The 17,420-nt window shown below is 36.0% G+C and overlaps 1 long non-coding RNA gene across 12 annotated transcripts in view; it reads right to left on the minus strand.

Annotated features, from left to right (window-relative positions):
* The window catches only part of LOC141376130 (uncharacterized), a 352,849-nt gene that overhangs the window by 202,891 nt on the left and 132,538 nt on the right, over positions 1-17,420 (minus strand). For 4 of the 12 annotated variants that reach the window (XR_015499427.1, XR_015499420.1, XR_015499424.1 and 1 more), the window contains one exon: positions 1,882-2,600. The exons of 7 other annotated variants lie outside the window; for them this stretch is intronic. This is a non-coding gene — a long non-coding RNA (uncharacterized LOC141376130). Of the gene's footprint in view, positions 1-1,881; positions 2,601-4,364; positions 4,554-17,420 lie in introns of those variants that run through there. One more of the 12 variants, XR_015499426.1, reaches the window with a different exon arrangement.

A 17,420-nucleotide genomic window follows, 5' to 3' on the forward strand; every position in this document is an offset into this window, starting at 1 on the left:
ACTGTACTGTATATGTTATGTGTCATATATAAGTGGAACAATTCTCCAGAAACGGTTTTACATGTCCATTTGCAACCCTACGATTTATCTCTAGAATAAAACGGTCTGTTTTTGGAAGGGTCATGAATATTAAAAGCTCTGCTCTGATTGTCTGTTTCACAGAGCGGCTCACACAGCAGATATCTACTGTCAGGCATGAGCTGTAATCTACTTTGAAACACTAGCACTGTTAATGATTTTTGTAAATAGCACTTTATTTAACTGTAATATGAACTGCATTTTACTGTAGGACAGTTGTGCAGTATGCTTTTGTATTTTAAAGTTGCACGGTGAACATTAGGGTATATTTTACATTAATGATACAGATAAAATTCTGTGAATACATATACTGTACTGCAAGATAAATGGTGCTGTAAATACATATATACTGTATTTTTGCTGTATTTGACTTGAAGTTACTGGTGAACTGCTGCTAGTAAGATACAGTAGATTCTAAAGAAAATTGTTAACAGTGAATGTGCAAAACAACCAAACATCAGTAATATATGTTTATTTATTTATTTTATTATTATTTCCAAATGTTTAACAGAGCAAGGACATTTTCACAGTAAGTCTCATAATATTTTTTTTTTTCTTCTGGAGAAAGTCTTATTTGTTTTATTTTAGCTAGAATAAATGCAGTTTTTATAAAAAAAAACATTTTTATTAATTTTTATTAAATTATTAGCCCCTTTAAGCTATATATATTTTTTCCGATAGTCTACAGAACAAACCATCATTATACAATAACTTGCCTAATTACCCTAACCTGCCTAGTTAACCTAATTAACCTAGTTAAGCCTTTAAATGTCACTTTAAGAAGTGTCTTGAAAAATATCTACTAAAATATTATTTACTGTCATCATAGTAAATATAAAATAATTCAGTTATTAAAAATAGTTATTAAACCTATTATGTTTATAAATCTGTTGAGAAAATCTTCTCTCCGTTAAATAGAGATTGGGGAATATATATATATATATATATATATATATATATATATATATATATATATATATATATATATATATATATATATATATATATATATATATATTATAAATTGATTATACTGTATATGTTCTCAACTGAAAATCAACTTAAATTCTGCCTGAACTGGAAGCTGTGACCTTTTTTTCATATCGTGACACCTAGAGAAAAGGAAAAGAAAAATATTAAATGAGAAAACAGGGGGGTGTGGTTTGCTTTTTACTGAGAGCTGATTGGATGTAGTAAAGTACGCATCTCATTCAAAAAGATCAGAAAAAGGGTTTCAAGTGAGTTATTACAACCTAACAGACACCTCCTCCTTACTGACAGTTGGTGGGTGTGGTTATATGCTAGCCACACCCTATACCTCAGACAGACGTAATCTGAAAATTTAACTGAAAGCAAACAGGAAGTGCATTTTCAGATTTTAATTTTAAATTACAAGGGCAAGCTCTTAATGACATGCACAGTTGAATTATTCACCACAAAACTAGCAACATGAGTTTAAAAAAAATCATGTGGCTCATTTTCATTTCATTTGTATTTTAAGTGGGGGGGTACAGCTGTATTTCCACTCATGGTACAAATGTATAGATTATTTGTGGTTCGGTTTGTATCACAATTTTTAGGTCGCAATGTCAGTCTGGTTTAGTCTATATGCTCAATAAAAAAAAATTAAGAAAAAACAAAACAGGCCACTGTCAAATCAAAAAACAAGACAAAATCCAACAACAAGCAAAAAACAAAAACAAAGGTACTAATAAAATAAACAGTGCATTTCAGGTTTTCCTCCAACACTATTTTTCAGACACAGAAACTGAAAAATAGAATTAAATAGAACACTACTAAACCTCCCGGTATATATTAATAAAGTTGAATCACTATTGATGTTACAGTTATTCAGTCATTTCATTAACATTTGTTTGATTAAAATTAAAAGCAGAGACAGCAGTAATATGAAGGTGCTTTAAGACAATACACACATGCAACCCACTGAAAAAGTTACAGGCACCATATAAATGCTCAAGTATTTACATTAAAATACATAATTAACTGAATAATCGTCAAAGTCAGGCAAGTTGACAATCATAGGACATAATATGTATTACCGTTCAAAAGCCAGGCTTAACTAGCACCTTCCATTTCATTCTCAGATAAAATAGCTTCTTTTTTCCTATTGCAGTGTAATGGCTTAGTGAACTACTGAAAATCATGGTTCTCACAAACACATCTAAACAAATGGCTTTACAATCAGCACAAAGTCAATGGTGCTGGTAAATGAAACTCCCATTTAGATCCCAATTGACTGCATTGTTGCTGTAATGGCTGTCCACTGAGTAAGTAACTCTCTTTTCTGCTTCTTGGCCTTGCTTTCTCTCTTGGGGTCAGAATCAAACTGCTGTGGATGTGTGAGAACTGAAGTGCAGCAGTTAGACTCACCACATCTTACCACAAATGCTTGTTATCCCGTCTGTTCACCTGAAGTGCTCCTGGAACCATGGATTTATAGCTTTATAGATACAGTCAATTGTTTAGGACTGTGGAATGGCACAAATGAAAACTCCTGAAGTCTGGCAAAAAAAGACTATACAGCTAAAAATTGCTTCTTGTAAACAATAGCCAAAATTATAAACAAACATTAAAAATCAGAGTAAGATGAAAAATAAACTAAAATTATGAACAAAATAAAAGCATAAAATGTAACCACTTAAAGTGATCGTTCCGCCAAAAGAAAAAAGAGCCCCTATTATGCATTCAAAAAGGTTATATTTTGGGGTCTCCGACAACAGGCTGATATGCATGCAAGTCCCATATGATTCGTTCAGTGATTAATTTGTTCCCAAACCCCTCCTTGGCGTGATGCTAATCTGTGCTGGTTGGTCAGATGACCCAGTCTGATGTGATTGGCCGACTGGGTTTAGTGCGAGACATAGAGAAATACCCAGCATGGCTAATCAGCAAGAAGTCAGAGTGTACAGTATATGTGTGAGCCCAATGCAAGAGTGCATTAAAGCAAGGCAGTTTAACACCAGCATATTGCTCTATTCTTTTCCAGAAGTGAAAACTGTGACACACATTCAGTATTAATCCACAGAGTGGCAAAAGCTGAACTTTTTTTAAAACTTGACTGCTGCACGTGTGCAGGAACAGCTGACGTTGGCCATAGCAACATCAAACCACAGTTGATCTTGAGCTCACAAACACATTTAAATCTGTAAACAAATTGGCACACATTGCGTTTTCAAAGTGGCTTTAGATGCGATATGAGAACATAAAAAGGTAAGACTCAGTACAAGTAACAAAACACAATTAAATAAATAATTTGCAAGCTAGAGAAAACAAAGGCAACCATTTTAATCGCACTTACTTACACTAAAATGGAGAAAGAAACTGATTCATGAACTGTCAACTGTAAAGTTCCTGTAAAGCTCTGACAAAGTTCCATACATCAATAGTGTTTTCTGATGCTTCCTTTAACCAACAGCAGATAAATCTTTTGCTGAAGCATTCATCAGAAAAATGATGGGAACACAGCACAAGGCTGTGTAAACTTCAACCACTGAATCTATACAGCCTCATCTTTGGGTGGGGAAAATTTTCTATTTTCTAAAACTTTCCCTCACACTTGAGAGCACAGCGTCTTCGTCTTCGGCATAATTCAACCAGGATCTGCTACAATGTTTGTCTTTCTCTTTTTCTTTCTATAGTGTTTGTGGGCGGAGTCTGGGTTTTCAATTTTCCTAGGTTTGCAACTTCAGCAAATGGGCAGGGCTTGAATTCTGTATCAACGTCATGCCGCCACGACTAAAGACTTGTTACAGCAGCGATTTATTTGAACCACTATGAGTCAACTATTTTATAGATGGACCAATAGTTTTAAACACGGTGCACTTTCAGATTTAAGCCTTAGCTGGATGCTTACTTCACTTAGAGCTGAGCTGTGTTACATACTGCATGGAAGGTCAATTTCAAAAACCCATAATAGGGGCTCTTTAAAACCAATTTGAGTTTCCTTCTTTTGTTGAACATAAAAAAAATATATATATAAATAAACAAAATCTGGTTACAGGGAACCTTTTTGTGTTCAACATAAACCTGTAAAGGTTTAAAAATCCACACGAGGGAAAGCAAATGATGAGGTCATTTTCATTTTGGGGTAAACTGTCATTTTAACTGAATGAAAAAGTGGAATTTAATTGCATACATAGAAACCTGACATGAAAGTAACCCATTTTATCTTCTATTTTTCTGCTGCTGAATCAAAGGTCTCAGACGTGTTGCAAGCTAGGACGACGTTCCATAATTAATCAGGCCAAGAAAACAGTGCAACTGACCAACATTTTTCATTGATGGTGTTCTCCCTCAGTTTAATTCTCACTGGTCAAGTGTGGAGTCCTTCTGCGCTGACATGGCCTAGATGCTCATACACTGGAACTTCTAACACTTTTATATTTGCCCTGTTTCTTACAAAGAGTGTAGCTGTCATTCAAATTACAAGTTCCATTCCTCCATTTGTAAATTGTCTGTAAAGACAAAAAATGTTTAAAATCTTAAAATCGTACCTGCCCCAAATGTTTGAACAATAGAATGATATATAAATACCCAAATGTAGAGTATGCATAATATACTTTGCAAAAGAAGTGGCACTTTCATTTCAAGAAACTGAATGAGCAGAATGTCTTTGGTATAATGCTGTTTGAAAATTCTTGCAGATGAAATCACCAAGCCTTCTCTTCCAATATCCTATTATGTCGTTCAAATAATTTAACTAAATTAACAACTATTTAATTCCAACTGCTGTGTATTTATGCATTTTCTAATTTTGAGGGGATGGGCACAGGGGTCGACAAGCATGAATAAATAACTGCCATTTTGAATAAATAATAAATGAAGTAAATAAATAAAAATTAATGTATAATAGCACTTCTGCCCAGATTGTGAAAGAAATTAATTCAGTGCCTGCACTGCGCTGTTTAAAAATGACTATAAAAATCCTCACAGATTTGAGTTCTGACAGCAAAATTACAGCACAACAATTACAGCACTTACAGAGCCATCGGCACTTAGGAGCCAAAAAAAATATTTGTTGCGAGGAAAGTGGGAAGAAAAAAAATAAATAATTTTACACTAAGTGAACCCTTCTACAGGAGAAAAGTTTTTTTTCTGCTTTAAAAGGTCTGGCCACAGTATTTATTGGTTTATTTTATTTATCGCCAAAAAGCCATTAAAGGAAAAATAAACTCTCCCATTGCTTCATTAATGAGTTAATCACAAGGTTAAGAATGGCAATTAGAAGCGCATAAACATATGTGATTCACTAACAAATGCTTTTGGCAGTAAAACATCATTTCAACAAGTGGTTCATCATCTTAAAGTTTTTAATTTTTAATCGGCTTCACTTTGTTCAGAGTAAGACTTAATATTAATTAGTTATTCTGCTAAACTCTCACTTTGCAGTGTTAAACCTGGCATTTGTCTGGCCTTGTAATTTGAGGTGATTTCAAGACATAGGTCAAAGTCATGAAGAGTCTGCAGGAGCAGCAGTTGCTGTTGGCCATTTCTGAAACCAGCCCTGATCTTCCCTGCAGTATCTTTTTTTCTTATTTCTTTTCCCTGTCATGTCCTTCACAATGAGTCCCATGCGGGTCTGAATGTCACAGTCATCATTATTCGCTCACTGCTCTTCAAATGGTCGAATCTGAATTCCAGCCTCCTCTCAAGATTGGCCCTGGGCTTTCATTTTTAAAGGTCAATATCTGGTCATAGTGGATTCTGTTTTCAGAGAAGGCCTGCATTTTAAGTTCAATCTCATTTTAGACAGGATATCTCAGGTGTAATATATTTTGAGCAGAACTAGTTCTAGTTTTCCCTGTATGTGTCTCTGATTTAATGCTATATCTCTTCTCTATCTCATATATAAAATAGGCTAATGGCTGGATTTTTTGATGGACTGGCTCATGTTCACGGTAATATCTGCTGTCCAGTTGTTTAAAGGGCACCTACAGTATGATGAAAATCATCTTTTGGAAGCTGTCTGGACAGAACTGTGTGGAGGTATAATGTGTCCACACTCATATTGGGGTGATATAAACACAATAAGTCTCTTTTTTTAATTCCCTGACTTTAAAATAGGATCCAAATTTCTCCCATTTTGAGGCCCACCACAACGTGACACAGGAATGCGGTTTCCCCACCCACTGAATTGATTGACAGCCGTTTGTTAACATGTCTCTGTAGTAACGCATATATTCATATCAACAAGACAAGATGTGCAAAAACTAACTGGAATTTAAAGATCTGTTCAGCTCTCTGTGATCATCAGTCATCATCAAATGTGATTAAGAATGAGTTTTACAAGTTTAACACCTTTCTTTACTTTATCACCACAGCCGCATGTCAGTACAATTGATGACGATTCAATCCTGGTTTTGTGGACTTTTAGGCCCAGTCTCAATTTTACTCCTTAGCCCATCTTCCAATTCTCTTTAGCTTAAAGGGGTAGGGCTAAGGGGAGAGGCTAGATACCCCTCGAAAGAGAGATTTTTCAGGACCACACTCGAAATCAAGAGATAAGACCATTTCCCAGAATACACCAGCCAGAACGACAGCATAGCTGCACCCGGAACTTAGTAGATACATTAATTACATTCGTGTTTTACCGTCATGCTTAAAAAAAATAACAACATTAAAATAAAAACCTCTAAATTTCGCTAACTTATCTACAATCCCTAATAATAACTCCTGTATAGTAGTCCAAAAACATCCTGTCTCGATAACACTCAAATACCTTGTCGGAAGCATCTAGTGACTGGGAATGACCTTTTTACGGTGTCTGGTATAATGCCAGTGTTGTTTTCTGGTGTTTAAATTGATGAATATGGCCAGAGTGTAAATTAACAGTACAGTTACGATCTTATTGCCACATTATATCGTTATGATAACATGATATCGTTGCCATCGGTGATTTTCAAAAGATAAATACCAAAAAATAAATAAAAATTAACTGGAATAACTACAGCAGTCGCGATCATCTGATCTCATTTGAAGCAAGAGCTCACGATGACAAATGCTGACGTGTGCAGGTACTGTAGTGGTGTCCCATTTCTTAGTGGTAAATTTTGAAGGGGAAGGGGTAGGGGTACAAAAAAAGAATTGTAATTGGGCCTAAATCAGGTTTATTGTGTACATTAACATAACAGATATCCAAACAGCAGTGTATATTAAGGTGTATCCTTTCACATACACCTTATGTGTGTGTGTGTGTGTGTGTGTGTGTGTGTGTGTGTGTGTGTGTGTCCATGTGTGAACTTTATAACAACATTGTGTGTGACTCATAATTGCAACTCCACAACAAATACATCAAATAATCAAGTATGGGGAGTTCTTACTGTAGTATTCACAAACATTACATGGGATCTGCTTCCTTCATGTCTGTCACTGTGCTGTTTATCTGATGCAGCTGGAGATTGAGGCACACACTGACAGGCACATGTGAACGGTGGGCAGGGAGAACTAGCATTAAAGGTACAGGCAACAAAACTGCTACATGATGTTCAGAGCAGAAATTTATAATATTCTGAAAGGTATAATAAGTAATGTGAAGGGTGTTTTGGGTTAAAACTTTACAGACACATTCTGGGGACACAAATGGCGTATCTTAAATCTTGAAAAAGGAATAAAATAGGTGGCCTTTAATACCAAAAAATAGAACCTGTTTAACGCAGATCACCAGAAACCTTGATTCTTAAAATAAATAAAATGTGTTAATATATAAAAATAATCAAATATATTTTTTAATAACATTGTAAATTAAACAGCTCAATTTGACTATATTGATCATATTATTATATATTTTTTTATAATTGAAAGAGGACAATTTTTTTTTTTATTATTGAACTACTGACACATTCCACATTTTTGAGATCACCACATTTTGAATGATTTTCTAATGAATAAGGTTTACAAACAGACAAGTCTCAGAGGTGGCAGTGTTTGTGTCTATAATTCTGGATGTCGTCTGGGTCCTCAGGGAATCTGACATCCAGCATGCAGAGAGGACAAATGATACACCGGTTGAAAAAACTGTCCCCTGTAACAGACTCTTATTCCTTTTATTTATCACCATGAGCAGACCTTCTGCAGGATGAACAAATGCTCTCCATCCCTCAAGCTAATGCTATTGAACAAACAATGACAGAATGAACTATCAGCATGATACTTGATTGATCACAAATAAATCGTAAAGGTCATTGTATAGTTTAACTCTTGATCTTTTTCTAGTGCTTGATATACGGTGTGGTTGCTCCCTTGCATCACAGGGAATTACACTCACCGGCCACTTTATTAGGTTCGCCTTACTAGTACTGGGTTGGACCCCTTTTTGCCTTCAGAACTGCCTTAATCCTTCAGGGCATAGATTCAACAAGGTACTGGAAATATTCCTCTGAGATTTTGAGTCTATATTGACATGACAGCATCACGCAGTTGCTATCGATTTGTCGGCTGCACATCCATGATGCAAATCTCCTGTTCCACCTCATTCCTAAAGACACTATATTGGTTTGAGATCTGGTGACTGTGGAGGCCATTTGAGTGCAGTGAACTCATTGGCATGTTCAAAATAACAGTCTGAGATCATTTGGACTCCATGACAGAGTGTTATCCTGCTGGAAGTAGCCGTCAGAAGATGGGTATACTGTGGTCATAAAGGGATGGATGTGGTCAGCAGCAATACTCGGGGACTTGGGACGATGCTCAATTGGTACTAAAGTGTGTCCAGAAAATATCCCCCACACCATTACAGCACCACCGTCAGCCTGAACCATTGATACAAGGCAGGATGGATCCATACTTTCATGTTGTTAATGCCAAATTCTGACCCTACCATCAGAATTGAGACTCATCAGACCAGTCAACATTTTTCCAATTTTCTATTGTCCAATTTTGTTGAGCCTGTTCGAATTGTAGCCTCAGTTTCCTGTTCATAGCATACCTCAGATATAACGAGTGGTTATTTGGGTTACTATTGCCTTTCTATCAGCTCGAAACAGTCTGACCATTCTCCTCTGACATCAACAAGATATTTACACCAACAGAAGTGCAGCTCACTGGATATTTTCTCTTTTTCTGACCATTCACTGTAAACCCTAAATATGGTTGTGCGTGAAAATCCTAGTAGATCAGCAGTTTCTGAAATACTCAGACCAGCCCGTCTGGCACCAACTACTATGCCATGTTTAAAGTACTTAAATCCCCTTTCCTCCCCATTCTGATGCTCTTTTTGAACTGCAGCAGATCATCTTAACCATGTCAATTTGCCTAAATGCATTGAGCTGCTGCAATGTTGTTGGCTGATTTAAAATTTGCATTACAAGCAGTTAGAGAGATGTACCTAAAAAAGTGACCGGTGAGTGTGTAATATGAAGTCTTAGGGTGCTTACACACCTGCCTTATTTAGTTCGGTTGAATCGCACTAGAGTTTGTTTTCCCTCTTGGTGCGCTTCTTTAGGGCAGGTGTGAATGCAGCAATCATACTTGAGTGCACACCAAAAGCAGACCAAAAAAAAAGCATACCGAGACCTGCTTGAAAAGGTTGTCTCGATAGGGTTTCAAACAAACCCTGGACCGGTTAGTTTGTGGTAAGAATATGATGCCAACTAAAACAGACCCAACCGCAAAAAGTACTGTGCCTTTTGGTCTAATCCAGCTGCCGTAGGCTGATGCGCTGTGCATTATGGGATATGGAGGAAAATATTTGTGACAGCGCTTTACCAACAGAGGGAAAAAAATTACCTGTTGGATTGGTGGTAATTTTTCCGCAAGATGACCATGTCGCAGTTTAGCTAATTTAAATCAAGCTTCCTCCTAAAGTCACGTGCTTCCAGGCCTCCAGCCGCGCTTCATTCTCGAACAGAATAGTTTGTCTAAAGTGATGTTTGCAAACTATATAGTATAGTATGAGCAAGAATACAATCAGTCAGACCAGTCGCCCATATATACATACATACATACATATATATATATATATATATATATATATATATATATATATATATATATATACATATATATATATATATATATATATATATATATATATATATATATATATATATATATATATATATATATACATATATATATATATATATATATATATATATATATATATATATATATATATACATACATACATACATATATACATACATACATACATATATATATATATATATATATATATATATATATATATATATATATATATATATATATATATATATATATATATATATATATATATATATATATATACTAGGGATGTATCGGTATTGTAAATACCATCATACCGCAATATTAATTATTTTCGATATTACCGAAGTCGCATGACTCGGTAAAACTATAGGTCTTCTGAGAAAATTTGCTCAGGCGAATGAAGCGAACGGGAGGTAGCGAAAACTACAATTGCCATCAGCCCATGCTTGACCATCATCCCTTGCGGTCTGTTGTCGCTACAGATCCAGTAATGCGGAAATGGAGTGTGCTGCTAGAAGCGGGGATGAAAAGAGCTGGAAAACTCTAAGGCCCTGTTTACACTAATGCGTTTTAGTTTGAAAACGCATAAGTTTTGCTATACAGTAAAACTTACGGTTTCACGGCTGGAGAGGCCGTTTTCATTCTGAAACGCTGCAGCTCCGTCTCAGTGTGGATGATGGAAAACGGAGACATCTGAAAACGGAGGCGGGGCTGCAGATATTCGCCTCTCTGATTGGGGCTTTTCCTGAATATTAAGTAGACTAACACAGACTAGCACAGTTCAGTCCTGCATTCTCTCCGTGTAAGTTCAGACTTCGCAAGTTTGATCAAGGCTGCAGTCTCTTCTTCTCAGTTTGATATGGAAAAGCAGATTATACCGAGGACACGGGTAAATCTTCAAAGGGAACAGTGTACTTTATAACTTCATTCACATCACCCTGGCTTCGTTGTTTCACTTTGTCAACAATACAATGTAAACATGATTTAAGGAACTGCCTATTTTCATTTTAATATTAGCAACTTAGACAGCAGACATGTTGAGGCGTCGTGCTGCATATATGAGCGTCATCTTCACTGTGTGGATATTTATAACAAAACGGAGCCGATAACAACTGCCTCCTTTCAATTTCAGTGAAAATACGAAACACAGCCTCTCTTTTGCTGAGTATCAGTTTTAAGAATCGATAATGGCCATTTTAAAAGTATAACATACAATAAGTTTATACATTATAGGAAATAAAGGCAAGCGATCAGTCAATATACAGAATGTACGTGCTTACATTAATCATTAACTTATCTTTGCGCTCAGCAAAAACACGTTACCTGAGAACAAGTAATAGATTCCAATGACCAAAGTCAGGGAATATGTCGTTAGATAAAGACAACAAGATAAATGAAATATCCCGTTTAATAAATATAGTGAGATTAGATCCAGCGGGAGATGCTTGATGAGAAGTCCGACTAGCAGAGCTCTCATCTGGGTAGATGGGCTGAGTGTGATTAAATGTTGAATGTGATGAGTTTTCAACAATACTAAATTGAAACTTTATTTTTTACATGGTTTAATATTTTTTTTGTTATTAAAATTGAAGTTCCTGTTTCAAAGCTTACAGATAGATGGCTAATTTGTATGTCATTGACACTTTTGGCACTTTTTTGGAGTATTTTCATAAGTTTTGTTTTTTCCTGTAAATGATTCAATAAATACCGTACCGTGACATTCATACCGAGGTATTACCGTACCGTGAAATTCTGATACCGTTACATCCCTAATATATACATATATGTATGTATGTATATGTGTGTGCAAACACACACATATATATACACACACACACATATATATATGAAGTTTATTTACATCCTAGAGTTTATGTTTTCAGTTTCTAATTATAATCACGTGTCAGCATTCCATTGAATCTTGAACAGTGCATAAATTAAGTATTTCTTAAATACATTCTTAGCTTCACAGGTAAAAAAAAAAAAAAAAAAACACTCACAACAGAGAAATGATAAGCAAACGGTTCTCAGATGATTTCACAGCTTCTATTTCACATTCATTCATTCTTACAGCAGTTTAAAAATGACTTCTGATGCAACCAATTATTGGATTACATGAAAAGCCTTGCAATAAAGGCTATTTCACTCTTGATTCACATCAGCCTGAATAAATGTGCTCAGCTCCATTTCACGGCTCGCATTGTGTTCTTTTATTCTTTCCGTCTCATCATGCCAAAAATAAATTAGCTGGTTTGACTCCGGCATCAACAATAAAATAGCAGGATTACAAGGATCAGGGGGGAAATAATAATAACTTATTGTTGTTTTTGTATATCTGCCTTGACTCAAGTTACTTTTTTTTTTTTTTGTTATAACAGACCCTGCCAAGGTTAGAAGAGCTGTGATTATACCACCTAGGATGTACGCTTTTTCACACTTAGTTTTAGCCTGTAATATCATGGGTTTTCAAACCACACACTGTTAGCTTCTCAGTAATGATTTCTGCTATTCCCTGCTCCTCAACACGCTGTGTAATGGATTTTTATCAACCAAGCTTTTTAAAGCTCCTAATGATCATGTGCAGCCAACCTAAGTGGAAGAAACTTAGGTTTCAACAGCACAAACAACACAAAACGTTTCCAACATATTGTTAATTTTACCCTAATGCTACATGATTTGAGTAAAATACTTCCATAAAGAAGTCGTGTTTTGTTATTCTGAAATGTATCTCACTGCAAATTCACAACACAAGTGAAAGCAAGTTTAATTTTTCACATTTATAATGGGAATGTTGCCTGATATATGCAATGGAGTACAGCTACAGTAGGAGTTGTGCGAGTAAGAGATGCCCTAGAGACTGATGTTGGAAGCTGCAGTCTTTAATATCCAAGTTAACGTGTCTGCCTCCCATGCTGGAATTGCCAGGTCGAATCCTGCTTGAAGTGGGTCAGTAGAAACCAGAGAGGTTATACTGGTGCCGTGACCCGGATGGAAATAGAACTTAGGTGGGAAGTGTATTGAAGGCAGCTAGAAGGGGATGTGCAAGTAATCCTGACTCTCGAGAGGCGAACTACTGTGGCAACTGATGTTAGAGGTTACATTGCCAGTGTGCTCGCCATCCATGCCAAAATAGCCATCCCACTGAATCCTGCTCAGAGCAGGTCAAGTAGAACTGGAAGGGTTTAATAAATGTCTAATATAAATGCAAAGCATGGTTTTAAAACGGGCAGCGGAAAGATATGATATCTGCCCACAACAGATATCCAGGCCTGGATGTCATGTCATGTCAGGAGACATCCATTTTGTCTGGTATGTGAACAACCAGCCAGCAAAGCTGTCTAATACCCAAAACCTGTTAACAGCAAGTCATTCAACACTTCTGTGGTACCCATAGCTGTACTTACAATCTTTCATCAGCCAAAAAGTTGAATGAAATAGACTTTTTTTTGTATGTTAGTGAAAATATTTATCTGCTATTAGGCATGGGGTTTTCAAGGTATACTGCAGTTTAAAAAAGTCAAGGTTTTAAAACTGCCAAAACGTTTTGCTATACCATTCTTTAGGTATATGTAAAAAAAATATTTACATTTTTGTTTTTTAGGACAACAGTATCTCCAGCAGAAAATATCCAAAGATGCCATTATACATTTCAAGGAAATCTGGGTTTCTGAAACTAGCAGAAGTCAAAGATTCCTTTTAATTATTCAGCCTGGCATGTTCACTGCTTCAAAATATTTGAAATGTTTCTCAAAAAGAACACATTTTTGAGCAGTAATCACAATACAGTGAAGCAGTGATATTTTTATCCCAGGTTATTACACTGTCAAAATATTATATCGTCCTGTGCCTAGCTGTTGAGGACTAGCATTTAAAAACTACAATACCAACAGCCTTTAATGAATTTAACTAAATTATTATTAAGATGTTTTTATTTTTAAATGGGTGATTAAATCTACTATACTGACATCTTTACCAATATCTAATGTTTCAGATTATTATATTATACTTATATAAATTATAATATAAATCATGATATCTTATTTTTCCAGAGATGGGTTGCAGCTGGAAGGGCATCTGCTATGTAAAATTGGCTGGATAAGTTGGCGGTTCATTCCACTGTGGTGACCCCAGATTGATAAAGGGACTAAGCCGAAAAGAAAATGAATGAATGAATGAATTATAATATCTTACCTTGCTCAGTCCTTCATTAGTACCATAAAGAGCAGTGAAGAATTAGATAGTCAAATCTCATAACAACGATGAACAAATCAAAGTTGTAAGAACACCCTGACAATTTGAGGTCATGACTCTTTTGAGTGATCAGTGATTTTGCTCATAACTGTAGGAGAAAAATCAGTTCTTCATTTCCAATGCAGCACAAGCCCTCATTTTCTGCTGTGAAAATTACACACACACACACATACACACACATACACACACACACACACACACACACACACACACACACACACACTACTCCCACATGCACACACCAGCACATACTGTACATCTATCTTTGTGAAGATCTGCAATAGGCTTCTATTGTTTTTCATACTGACCTAACAAGATTTACATAAATTAACAAATAAAATCATGATTTTCATGATAAGCAGCACAACAATTTTTAGATAAGTTTATTTATAAACTAATTTCGAGAGGATCTCATGCTTTTAATTGTCCACTGCTGGTCCTTCATTAGCAACGAAGGATTCACCAACCAGATGATTCCTGACTATAAATAATCAGAGTTTCCCACCATAGTTATTTTTGTCTTAAAGAACCTCCCCTTTCACCCCTACTCCTCCATCCTTTTCCTTGACATGGCCGTACGGCAGGCCAGAGGTTAGCACTGTTGCCTCAGCAAGAATGTAATTGCTTGAATTCTTACTTGACCAGTGGATGTTTCTGTGTGGAGTTTACATGTTCTCACTATGCTTGCAAGGGCTTTCCCTGGGTTCTCAGATTTCCTCCAACAGCTAAAGACATGCAGCCTGGGTGAATTGACCGAACCACATCTGCACCATTGATGAGCTCTTAACCAGCAAGTCTTAATTGCCAATAGCCGTAATAAGCGGGGGAGTTCTCGAGACCTACCTACCGAGCCCCGAGTATCTTATGAGCTCAGGGCTCTCTCCCGGGACAGACACGCTTTATAATCAATCATCAGCTAAGTGTGAACTCAAGTGTGAACTCTTGAAATACTGATAATAAACAATATCAGAATGATTTCTGAAAAAAATGCCACAAAAAGAATACATAACATTTATTTTAAACATATTAAAAGTATTAGCTTTTCTTCTATTATTTTTTTATTTTGTGTATTATTACATCTGTATTTACATATTTAACTGTATTGCATGTTAGTTATTGTATAATTGTTTATGGACCCTTTTCACAAGCCTGATATAACACATTTAAAGGTCATCATAATCTTAAATCCTTAAAGTTTTTCTAAAAAGGTATGAACATTTATATGTAGTTATGTATGTATTCTATCATCTTTGCTTCAAATTACAAAAAACGAATTACCACTTGTGTAAGGTGTTTCTAATGTATATGGGACAGGACAGTAAATCTGATCTCTCCACTGACTGCCGTCATCAGTCACACACAATTTTGTTCCTTTTTCTGAACATCTTTATAACATCATCATGTAGTTTTTCCTTTTATTTCAGCAAATAAAATCTTTAAAAATTTGAAGGTAAATACAAATTTATATTTGTTGTATTCCCCTATTCACTGCGCTTTAAGTTTTCCCAACTATGATGACTTCCGCAAATGAGAAACCCGGAAATGTGACTATGTATGTTTTTTTTTTATGTTTTTTTTTTACATTCTGTTCTAAATTCTGTTGTTGATGCTAGAATTTATGATTGAATTGTATATTTGACTGAATGTATTATGTTTCATTCAGAGTAAGAAATTGTCAGCTTATTTTGTGTTCTGCTGTAGAACTGGAACAATTGATGTCTCACTCATTCTATATATTATTGTATCTATCTGATTAAAAAGCATCAATAAAAATGTAGTTAAACTAATAAGACAACAGTATTCATTAAAGCTTTAAATAATATCTCACAATACTTCCAATGAAATGGTTGCAGCCTTGATTAGCATTACAGACATCTTGCAAAATCATTTTAAATGTTACAAAATTGTATATGGTACAGTAGTGCATATATATTTGAACAGTACTGTACATTAGAGGTACTGTCAACACCCATAGTAGCATTTAACCAAGCAGGCTGGTTGAAAACACAAGACTAAAGTCACCTGTTCTCCATGAGGGCTGCCTTATATTTACCGTTCCAAGCTTTTTTCCAGATTGTTTGTATAGACGATGAAATAGCTTTTGTCTCTGTGGCTAGCAATCTACCTTGCCTAACACACACGCACACACAAACTCACAAGCCACATCCATCTCCCAAGGTCTTCCTCTTTCCATCAATAATAAAGCCTCCTCGGTGACTGAAGGATGTCTTAATAATGTGTGTGCAGAGCTGCTGCTCCTCCGCTGAGGGTGGGAATGGACAATCAGCTTGGCTGTGTCTCCCCTTAAGGCAGCTGGGCCGTTTGCCCTTTTGCATTTCTCTGAGTCACTGCTTCTCTTGGAGACTCCCTTCCATTTTATTCCAAGGTTGCATCCTCCTCTGCATCCCAATAAGTCTCGCGCAGAAGGAGGTTATCGTGCACCTGCTGCCAGGTGATGTGTCGCTTAAAAAAAGAGATCTGAGCGAGGATGAAGAGCAATGTTCTGCTGGCACAAAACAAGATTTGTTAAAATAGACATATGAGAGGACGAGGAGCAATGCTGTTCATCATCGTGGTGTATTGGCAATGATGTGGCACAAGGGAGTCCTTTAACTGCGTTGGAATTGCATCTCGTATAATATACACTTACAGATGCAGGCTGGAGAGCAGATGCGTGTGCATGCCTGGTGCTCATTGAAACAGCTGTTGGGTTGGGTTGTCCTATTCTATCATAGACTTGAACGCATTTACAGTCCTAAGATAAACTGTCCACTTTTGAAATTCTCCAGGTTTTTATTCAATTCTGCATGTCTGGTGCCTTTCTAGCAGTGATTGTATGATGTTAAGGAACATCTTGTCACATTTCTCCCAAAATAATAACAGCAACAAGGATGCAGACGCAAGGCCATTAATGAAAGGTGCAAAAGTCAAATGCATTAAAATAGAAAAAATGAAAATAAACGTGGTGCTGTAGGGAGGAGCTGGTGAAGTCCAGATTAGAGTGGCTCTACCGATAAACACAGTGTGCTGACAAAACATAGAAGGTGCCTCTTAAATCGCATACTTAAGCACTATTCTAATCTACACCATTTTGTAGTTTAAAT

Source organism: Danio rerio, chromosome 9, assembly GCF_052040795.2.
Source record: "Danio rerio strain M-AB ecotype USA chromosome 9, GRCz13ab, whole genome shotgun sequence".
NCBI classification, from domain to species: domain Eukaryota; kingdom Metazoa; phylum Chordata; class Actinopteri; order Cypriniformes; family Danionidae; genus Danio; species Danio rerio.